Raw genomic sequence first — 11892 nt, forward strand, 5'->3', positions numbered from 1 at the left:
TCTATCTACAACATGAGCAGTGAGTGATGTACCGTGCTCTAAGAGACGTCATCTCACTCTATCTACAACAGGAGCAGTGAGTGATGTACCGTGCTCTAAGAGACGTCATCTCACTCTATCTACAACAGGAGCAGTGAGTGGTGTACCGTACTCTAAGAGATATATTTAATCAACAACATGAGCACCCATATAAGGCCGACCAGGGACCCTGGGAATCATGTAATTATAGTCAACAAAAAAGTCCCTAGGAACGAATGAGTAGAGAAGGGAATAAATAAGGACCCAATCAGTGCTTATTTTTAAAGACTTGTCCAGCCGGACAGTGGTCATAAATTTTACTGACATAGTAATGAGGCAACAATAACAAAAAAATCCTCAAAGTAGGACACAAGCCTGTGTCCCGTACAATTAATAAAGAGAAAAACAGAAACAACAAAAAGGTTCAGGCAAACAATGTTTGTTACAATTGGCAGAAAATAGAGAGTGAGCTTAACAAACATTACATGGGACACCCTTATGTATAAAACTCAGTATTGCTGGGAACACATAGGGTGTGTACAAGTGTCGACGGCGTTTCGATCCTGCAACCGAAATATTAGGATCATCATCAGGACAACATTAGTTATGCCTGTACAGTTTAACCTGAGTAGCTTAAGGAAGGAGGGGGGAAAAAAAGGAAAAAGCAAGATAAAAGTTAGAAAGTACTGGTTCCATAAACATGATTATAAGATTAAAAAGTCTGAGCAAACACATTACTGTAAGTCTCCTTGTATCAAGGAGCAGAGGTCTAAAATAACAAAATACTACATGTCACCTTCTTATCGAGGAGCAAGGTGTAAAAAAGAAGTAAGTGAAGGAGAAAAAGGAGGTGGAAATACTGACATAATAGAAATTGTGCAAGAAGTCAAGAATCCAACGAGGTGTGAACGAGATCGGTGTCCAAAACAACCATGCGATTGGAAGAAGAAGGTCGTTATAAGACCTTACTTGGGGTTCTGCAGCGTGGTAAGAACCCGGTAATTACGAAAGATTGTCGCAAGCCGAAATTGACGTAATTAAACATGCCAAGTGGGGGGAGTGCGAAGGAATAAGGTTAAGAAAAACTTTGTGACAAGGAATTAAACAGGGCGTGCGGCCGGTAATGCGTGACTAATCCAGACGGTGAAGACGGGCGGTGAGCGGAGGTGGCAAGAACTAATTAGTGATGGAAATGAAGCGGTTTCTAGTAAAAATGACGAATGCGGAAAGCGGTACCAATGTGGTGTGCTTGGTGTGAGAAGAGAGTAAAGATTGACAGGGGAGGCAGACTCACCAAGGGCACAGGTGACAATGAGTCCGTAGCTGGAGGCAGTGGGAGCCCCGAGTAAGGGATACGTCACGAGGACTGGGGAAAAAGGAAAGGCGTTAGGGGCCAGCCAAAACTAGTAATGACAGGGTGGGGTGGGGAGAGCGGGAAAACTCACCGGAGTCAGGGAATTGACCAAATACGGGAAAAGCTGGGTGCGCGGTCCGTAATGACGGCAATGGCCGCGGCTGTAAAGATAACAGGGTCTTGGATCGTCAGGGGGGCAAGATATAATCCGCGGCAATGCGCTAGAAGAGGGGATAATGAAGTTAGTAAAAGGGACAACGGTGGGAATTGGTGTCGTGAAGGTAGGGAGGGCGGGAGGACTCACCGGTGAGATAAGGATTCGTGTTTTCCGGCAATGCGGGGAGCGAGGTCCGGTAATACGGCTGCTGCCATGGGTAGAGAGAAAGGACTGTGATAAGGGAGGGGAGGGCTGCTGATTGGATGGCCTCGGCAGGGACGTAGAAACGGGAAAGGGACAAGAGACAAAAGGACGGGTGCCATCTTGGATAGGGTAGAAGAAAAGAAGAAATAGGGAGATTAAGGATAGTGCAAGGTGGCGAATTGGTGTGTAGATCAGATGACGGGTAGGGTGATCGTATACACGATGAGAGAAGTGCTGATTGAGATTCCAAGGGAAATGATAGAGAAAATTAGAGAAACAAAGCATGGAAACAATTGCAAAGAATAGACTTAAAGGAGATAACAGTTATTACTCATTGAATTGTGCAAAAAGAATTCAAGGTAATTGGCGAGAACGGAGTTACAGATCAGATAGTTGTGGACCAGTCCTCATGTCTGTTTAATCCAGAATTGAAGCTGTCTGTCTTCAAAATCCATTTTAATTCCTCTCTGTTCAGTGTTTTCACGATATCTCCTCCTCTTGGGGGCAATTTAATAACAGAGATGACAGTCCATCGAATTTCATCTTCAGAGTGTTTCTTTTCCAGGAAATGTTCAACCAATGGTGCTGTGAGGATTTTGCATCTAATTCTACTGCGATGCAGAGAGATGCGTAGACGGATCTTTTGCTTCGTCTGGCCAATGTAAATCTTATTACAGGGACAGAAGATCGCATATATGACATTTGTAGAATTACAGTTGGTGAACGTTTTTAATTCATTTCTGATGTTGCCAAAAACAAAAACTTTAGACTCAATGGTCAGTGCACATACTACACAATTACCACATTTGGCATGACCTTTCAATGGTGGAGGAGACCAGATATCATTTAGAGTATTGATACTTGTCTTATTGGTAGTAGTGGGTAAGGCTGCACGAACAAGGTGATCCTTAATATTTTTGTTTTTCTTGAATGCGAATAACGGACGCTCCAGGTGGAGATTACCAGCATTCAAAATAGGCCAGTTATTAAGGATGCTTTTGCGTATGGAGTTAGACACTGTAGAGAAGGTGGTAACGCAAACCAATCTGTTGGTTTCAGACTTAGGTTTGGGTTCAAGGAGTGCTTCACGGGGACAATACCAAGCACGTTTCATGGAGTTACGTACTAATCTCTTGGAGTAGCCCCTTGTAGACAGTTTAGGGGAAAGTATTTTGGCTTCATAAAAGTAGTCCTCTTTTAAACAGCAGTTTCTGCGAATTCTCAGAAACTGCGAAAAAGGAAGGGAATCTTTCAAGGCACGTGGGTGACTGCTGTTGTAACTTAACAGGGTATTCCTTTCAGTGGGTTTACGAAAGAGACCTGTTACAAGATAGCCATCTATATGCTTAATAGTGAGGTCAAGGAAAGGGATAGAGTCCCTTTGATGAGTCAGTGTAAATTTAAGGCCCCCACAATTGTTATTAAGCCAATGGAGGAAAGAGGTGAGTAGATTTTCATTGGCCTGCCATATCATAAAGATATCATCAATGTATCTCTTCCACTTACAAATACATGATGAAAAAGGATTAGTAGTGGCAAGGATACAGTTCATTTCTAGTGCATCCATGTATAGAATAGCCAAATTTGGAGCAAAAATTGCACCCATGGATGTGCCTTTAACTTGTTGGTAAAAAAGGTCTTCAAACATAAAGAAATTCCTGGTCAGACAAACTTCTAGTAGTTGCAATATGAAGTTTGTGGGGACTGTGTGGGGTCGCGGTCTTTGATCAAGGACGGTTTCCATCACCAGCAATGAATCCCTTTGTGGTATATTAGTATAAAGGGATTCTACATCCAAAGTGCAAAGAATGTTAAGTTTGGGGTAATAGGGATGGTTCTCAATCAGGTTAATCATAGACATACTATCACGGATATAACAGTCAGTAAGGGGAACAAAGTCCTTAATAAAGTGGTTGACATAATGGCCTAGCGGCTCAAGAATAGAGCCACATCCAGAGACAATAGGGCGTCCAGGGGGTTTCTCAAGGTCTTTATGGATCTTAGGGAGCGTATAAATTACTGGCATCCTGGGGCTTTTTGTATTAAGAAATTGGTATTCTAGTTTAGAGAGGAAACCTTGTTGTAGGCCTTCATCCGTAATCTGTCGAATGAGGATCTGAAGTTCCTTGGTAGGGTTAGTGTTCAATCTACAATAATGGTCAGTATTAGCCAATTGGCGATTGACCTCATCTTTATAGTCCTTTAGCTCTTGTAGCACAATTCCACCACCCTTGTCAGCAGGTTTGATTATTAAGTTGGAATTTTCGCGAAGGGAAGAAATAGCTAATTTTTCTTCCCTGGTAATGTTGTAAGGGATATAGTGGTGTGCGGCAGAAATATTCATCAGTTCTTTCAGTACAAGTTTTTCGAATGTAATAATCTCACTTGGGATCATATTGTTGTGTGGTGAGAAAGTGGAAGGTGGTTTCAGTGGAGTGTTGGATTGTTTAAGTGTCATTGGGTTCTGTAAAAAATAGCTGTGGAGCCTAATTTTACGAAAAAACCTTAAGAGTTCCGTCAGGAGATCAAGGAAATTTGGGTATGTCATTGGGACAAAAGAAAGACCTTTACTGAGTAGTGATATCTCATGGCTAGAAAGTACATGTGTTGAGAGATTAAACAAAGGAATAGTTAGACTGGGGTCAGACATGTTGTGTAGTTCGGAGTCTACCAGCGGTAGAATTTCTGACGTGTTTGGCGCTCTCTTGGCGGGTTGTACCAACGAGGGCGTTGTCTGCTCCTTCCTCTCCTTGGTGGGTCTTGTAGGTCCTGGCCTAAAATAAGGGGGTTGGGGGTTCGTGCGGTGTTGCTTGTACCCTCTCCTGCGTCTGAGTTATCCGAGGACTCTGCAGATGTATCAGAGAACCCTACTAGATTCTGGCGTCTGTTGAAACGGCCCCAAGGTCTTGAATTTTGGGGATTGTTGTAGGTCCGATTAGTGTAAAAATCTTTATTTAGATAAGGGTATGCTCGTTCTGGGGCAAATGATTTAATATCCCTTTTCACCTTGTTTGATTTTTTATTTTGTTCTATACGATGGAATTCCTCAGTTGGTTTTTGCACCTTTTCTAACAGTTTTTTGACGTCTGGGACTGTATTGTTATCCTTGATATTTTTCTCTATATCCTCGATCAACTTGGTGAGTACCTGAAGTTCCTCAGTGGCAATATCTATGCCTAATACTAGCCAGTGTCTAGAGCAAGTTGTACCTATGTAGCTGAAATTATTTATATATTTTGGGTTGTCTGTGAAGATGCCTGGAATATTTCTCACTATCAGGCCTTGTGGGATCGTGTTAGATTTAAGATACTCGGTGAGCATACGTGTCATAAGTTCCAAGCGAATGAATTTCTTTTTTTGTTTCTCTAATTCAGCAGATAAATCAGTCGTGTTACTGGTGGCACCTGAGATGTCATCTGTGTTAGAAAAGAGCGATGGACCTTCTAAAATCTTTTTAATATAATCATCTGAGTACAGTGGTGCGTTGTCAGACATAGCACTAAAGTTTTCAGTGTGTGATAGAGGGGAGAGGGGAAGGGAAAAGGAAAACGGGGAACAAGGGAAGGGCCCACTTCGGAAAGGGGGTATAATGGAACTAAGCTCTTGCAATCAACCGATTGCGCTAAACATATTTAATCAACAACATGAGCACCCATATAAGGCCGACCAGGGACCCTGGGAATCATGTAATTATAGTCAACAAAAAAGTCCCTAGGAACGAATGAGTAGAGAAAGGAATAAATAAGGACCCAATCAGTGCTTATTTTTAAAGACTTGTCAGCCGGACAGTGGTCATAAATTTTACTGATATAGGAATTAAACAGGGCGTGCGGCCGGTAATGCGTGACTAATCCAGACGGTGAAGACGGGCGGTGAGCAGAGGTGGCAAGAACTAATTAGTGATGGAAATGAAGCGGTTTCTAGTAAAAACGACGAATGCGGAAAGCGGTACCAATGTGGTGTGCTTGGTGTGAGAAGAGAGTAAAGATTGACAGGGGAGGCAGACTCACCAAGGGCACAGGTGACAATGAGTCCGTAGCTGGAGGCAGTGGGAGCCCCGAGTAAGGGATACGTCACGAGGACTGAGGAAAAAGGGTGTTCCATGTAATGTTTGTTAAGTTCACTCTCTATTTTCTGCCAATTGTAACAAACATTGTTTGCCTGAACCTTTTTGTTGTTTCTGTTTTTCTCTTTATTAATTGTACGGGACACAGGCTTGTGTCCTACTTTGAGGATTTTTTTGTTATTGTTGCCTCAGTACTATATCAGTAAAATTTATGACCACTGTCCGGCTGGACAAGTCTTTAAAAATAAGCACTGATTGGGCCCTTATTTATTCCCTTCTCTACTCATTCGTTCCTAGGGACTTTTTTGTTCTCTAAGAGATGTCACCTCACACTGTCTACAACAGGAAAAGTGAGTGATGTACCACACTCTGAGAGATGTCATCTCACTCTATCTACAACAGGAGCGGTGAGTGCTGTACCGTACTCTAACAGATGTCATCTCACTCTATCTACAACAGGAGCAGTGAGTGATGTACCATACTCTAAGAGATGTCATCTCACTCTATCTACAACAGGAGCAGTGAGTGATGTACCGTACACTAAGACATGTCTTCTCACACTCTCTACAACAGGAGCAGTGAGTGATGTACCACACTCTAAGACATGTCATCTCACTCTATCTACAACAGGAGCAGTGAGTGATGTACCGTGCTCTAAGAGACGTCATCTCACTCTATCTACAACATGAGCAGTGAGTGATGTACCTTGCTCTAAGAGATGTCATCTCACTCTATCTACAACAGGATCAGTGAGTGATGTACCGTGCTCTAAGAGACGTCATCTCACTCTATCTACAACATGAGCAGTGAGTGATGTACCACACTCTGAGAGATGTCATCTCACTCTGTCTACAACAGGAGCAGTGAGTGATGTACCATACTCTAAGAGATGTCACCTCACTCTGTCTACAACAGGAGCAGTGAGTGATGTACCGTACTCTAAGAGATGTCACCTCACACTATATACAACAGGAGCAGTGAGTGATGTACCATACTCTAAGAGATGTCATCTCACTCTATCTAAAACAGGAGCAGTGAGTGATGTACCACACTCTAAGAGATGTCATCTCACACTATCTACAGCAGGAGCAGTGAGTGATGTACCACACTCTAAGAGATGTCACCTCACACTGTCTACAGCAGGAGCAGTGAGTGATGTACCGTACTCTAAGAGACGTCATCTCACTCTATCTACAACAGGAGCAGTGAGTGATGCACCACACTCTACGAGATGTCATCTCACTCTATCTACAACAGGAGCGGTGAGTGATGTAATGTACTCTAAGAGATGTCATCTCACACTATCTACAACAGGAGCAGTGAGTGATGTAATGTACTCTAAGAGACGTCATCTCACACTATCTACAACAGGAGCAGTGAGTGATGTACTGTACACTAAGAGATGTCATCTCACTCTGTCTACAACAGGAGCTGTGAGTGATGTACCGTACTCTAAGAGAAGTCATCTCACACTATCTACAACAGGAGCAGTGAGTGATGTACCGTACTCTAAGAGACGTCATCTCACACTATCTACAACAGGAGCAGTGAGTGATGTACCGTACTCTAAGAGACGTCATCTCACACTATCTACAACAGGAGCAGTGAGTGATGTACCACACTCTAAGAGACGTCATCTCACTCTATCTACAACAGGAGCGGTGAGTGATGTAATGTACTCTAAGAGATGTCATCTCACACTATCTACAACACGAGCAGTGAGTGATGTAATGTACTCTAAGAGATGTCATCTCACACTGTCTACAACAGGAGCAGTGAGTGATGTACCGTACTCTAAGAGACGTCATCTCACACTATCTACAACAGGAGCAGTGAGTGATGTACTGTATTCTAAGAGACGTCATCTCACTCTATCTACAACAGGAGCGGTGAGTGATGTAATGTACTCTAAGAGATGTCATCTCACACTATCTACAACAGGAGCAGTGAGTGATGTAATGTACTCTAAGAGATGTCATCTCACACTAACTACAACAGGAGCAGTGAGTGATGTACCGTACTCTAAGAGACGTCATCTCACACTATCTATAGCAGGAGCAGTGAGTGACGTACCTCACTCTAAGAGACGTCATCTCACACTATCTACAGCAGGAGCAGTGAGTGATGTACCACACTCTAAGAGACGTCATCTCACACTATCTACAACAGGAGCAGTGAGTGATGTACCACACTCTAAGAGACGTCATCTCACACTATCTACAACAGGAGCAGTGAGTGATGTACCACACTCTAAGAGATGTCATCTCACACTGTCTACAACAGGAGCAGTGAGTGATGTAATGTACTCTAAGAGACGTCATCTCACACTATCTACAACAGGAGCAGTGAGTGATGTACCACACTCTAAGAGATGTCATCTCACACTGTCTACAACAGGAGCAGTGAGTGATGTACCACACTCTGAGAGATGTCATCTCACTCTGTCTACAACAGGAGCAGTGAGTGATGTACTGTACTCTAAGAGACGTCATCTCACTCTATCCAAAACAGGAGCAGTGAGTGATGCACCACACTCTACGAGATGTCATCTCACTCAATCTACAACAGGAGCAGTGTGTGATGTAATGTACTCTGAGAGATGTCATCTCACTCTATCCACAACAGGAGTAGTGAGTGATGCACCACACTCTACGAGATGTCATCTCACTCAATCTACAACAGGAGCAGTGTGTGATGTAATGTACTCTGAGAGAGGTCATCTCACTCTATCCACAACAGGAGTAGTGAGTGATGCACCACACTCTACGAGATGTCATCTCACTCAATCTACAACAGGAGCAGTGTGTGATGTAATGTACTCTGAGAGATGTCATCTCACACTATCTACAACAGGAGCGGTGAGTGATGTACCGTACTCTAAGACATGTGATCTCACTCTGAGTATAACTGGAGCAGTGAGTGATGTACCAAACTCCAAGACTTGTCATGTACCACTATCAACAACAACGGTGATTGATGTACTGTACTCTAAGATGTCACCTCACAATATCTACAACAGGAGCAGTGAGTAATTGTGGGAGAGTAGGATCTGCTTCACATGAGAACTTTTTGCTGGTGTTTCACTGTTTTTCGACCTTAGTCTGGCTGTTGCCCTGCTAATCAGGACCCCAGCCTAGCTGCTTCCTCTCTAAAATGGTTTCCATGTACATTAGGTACATTTCTAATTGGATTCTGGAGTGCCTTATAAGTCCCTAGTATATGGTATACTATGTACCCAGGGCATAGGTACCTCAGAGGCCTACCAGGGGCTGCAGCATGTATTATGCCACCCCTGGGAAGCACTCCAAAATGACACCACAGGTCTGCTACTGCAGCCTGGGTATGGTGGTGCATGCATCCCTTACTGTGGTATAGGCTACCTCTATCACTACCATTGCACACACATGTAAAACCTATAAGATACTCCTATGGCAGGCCTTAACAATCCTGAAGGGAGAGTGCTTGGTTTTTATGTGAGAGGGTACCCCTGCATGAGCAGAGCCCCTCTGCAGCATTCGGAGTACCTTCTCTGATGCTGTTTGTGGTGCAGCCCGACCATATACTCTTAAGTGCATTATAACCTTGCGGTAAATGCTAACTTTGGACTGGCTGCACGGAAACATGTCGTGTTTGGAGTCAAACACTTTGGAATACTACCCCCGCCGCCAGTTCTGGCAGCAGGGGTAGCATTCCACCCTTCTAGAGGGAGAGACATGTTCACACTGGTATACCCGGTAAGGACTTTCCAGAGCCCTGGCATCACAAAATGGATGCCACTGCCACAGACACGGGTCTGGCCTCCTGCTGCTGACCGAAACTCCGGCAGGGGAGGCCTGGACAATAGGCTTCCTGTCCCAGGGAGGTGTAACCACCTCCCCAGACAGGCAGATGTGTATTGGGGCTGGGCGGGAGCACTCTCTGGTGCTTTGAAGTCCTGCACTGGGGGCACACTTGTTGTCCCTGTGCATAGTCCAATTCAAACCGTTTGCAAAGGCTACCTGCCCCTGCTCTGGCGCAGAACTGGACAAAGGAAATGGGTGTGACCACCCCTCCTTCCAAAACCACCCATAGGTGGTTCCACAGAGTATGTCCAACCCCCTAGCTGCCCCTTTCTTGAACCCCCTCAGACAGCAAGCTGCTGCTGAGGCTGCTGGGAATGCTAGTGGTCCCCATAAGGTGTATTGGGATGATGGACTCCTGTATTCAGAGTCTAGAGACCCCAAGCCTGGTGCCACCAAGAGGTTGGTTATACCGCTGAAGTTCAGGGGCTTCCTATTGATCCTAGCCCATGATATCCCTTTAGCAGGTCACCTGGGCCAGAACAAGACTTGGGACAGACTTGTCCCTCACTTTCACTGGCCCCACATGTCTGTAGACACAAAGGAGGTTTGTCGCTCCTGTGTAACCTGCCAAGCCAGTGGCAAAGCAGGTGGCACTACAAAGGCCCCCCTGATACCACTACCTGTGGTGGGGGTGCCCTTTGAAAGGGTGGGGATTGACATTGTTGGTCCCATGGATCCCCAAACAGCATCTGGGCACATATTTATCCTGGTGGTAGTGGATCATGCTACCAGGTACCCAGAAGCTATTCCCCTTAGGACCACTACAGCACATGTGGTGGCAAGAGCCCTGTTGAGAATTTTCTCAAGAGTGGGTTTTCCTAAGGACGTAGTATCAGACAGAGGTACAAACTTTATGTCTGGTTACTTAAGAGCAACGTGGAAGGAGTGTGGAGTGACTTACAAGTTCACCACACCCTATCACCCACAATGCAATGGTTTGGTTGAAAGGTTCAACAAAACCTTAAAGGGCACAATAAAAGAGCTCCCAGAAAAGCTCAGGCGAAGATGGAACATTCTCTTGCCCTGCCTTTTGTTTGCATACAGGGAGGTGCCACAAAAGGGGGTTGGCTACAGCCCCTTTGAACTTTTGTTTGGTCACCCTGTCAGGGTTCCATTGTGATTGGTGAAGGAAGGATGGGAGTTACCTCTCAAGCCCCCAACGCAAGGCATAGTGGACTATGTACTTGGTCTCCACTCCAGGATAGCTGAGTACATGAAATAGGCAACTAAAAACCTTGAGGCTAGCCAGAAACTGCAAAAAGCCTGGCATGACCAAAAGGCTGTGCTGACTGTTTACCAGCCAGGACAGAAAGTGTGGGTGTTGGAGCCTGTGGCCCCAGCAGCTCTCCAAGACAAGTGGAGTGGACCCCACACTATTGTTGAACAGAAGGGAGAGGTTACTTACTTAGTAGACCTAGGAACTCCCAGGAGTCCCCCAGGGCTCTCCATGTCAACAGGCTAAAGCCATATGTAGACAGGGCTGACATGGGCTTGCTCATGGCTACTGATGAGGGACAGGAGGAAGAGAGTGACCCACTCCCTGACCTCCTCTCACAGAACCCTGATGATGGGTTAGTTGATGGTGTGGCCTTAGCAGGCAGCCTCACTGCCCAGCAGCAAACTGATTCCAGATAGGTGCTCAATCAGTTCAGAAACATGTTTTCTCTGACTCCAAGTCAGACTACCTGGTGCACTCATGAAGTGGACACTGGGGACAGTCTGTCTATTAAAAATAAGATTTATAGGCAACCTGACCATGTCAGGGACTGTATCAGGACAGAAGTCCAGAACATTTTGGATTTGGGAGTTATTGAACCCTCAGATAGCCCTTGGGCTAGTCCAGTGGTCCTTGTGCCAAAACCTCACACCAGTGGTGGGAAAAGAGAGATGAGGTTTTGTGTGGCCTACAGGGGTCTCAATGCAGTCACTAGGACTGATGCCCATCCAATTCCAAGGGCAGATGAGCGCATAGATACTTTGGCCTCAGCCAAGTACCTTAGCACATTTGACTTGACAGCTGGCTACTGGCAGATCAGACTATCTGATGATGCAAAGCCAAAAACAGCATTTTCGACCCCAAGTGGGCACTACCAATTTGTGGTGATGCCCTTTGGTTTGAAGAATGCACCTGCCACTTTCCAAAGGTTGGTGAATACAGTCCTCACAGGTCTGGAAGCCTACAGTGCAGCTTATCTAGATGATATTGCTGTCTTTAGCTCCACCTGGGAGGATCACCTGGTCAATCTAAGGA

The sequence above is a fragment of the Triturus cristatus genome, chromosome 12, assembly GCF_964204655.1.
Source record: "Triturus cristatus chromosome 12, aTriCri1.1, whole genome shotgun sequence".
Classification (NCBI taxonomy): domain Eukaryota; kingdom Metazoa; phylum Chordata; class Amphibia; order Caudata; family Salamandridae; genus Triturus; species Triturus cristatus.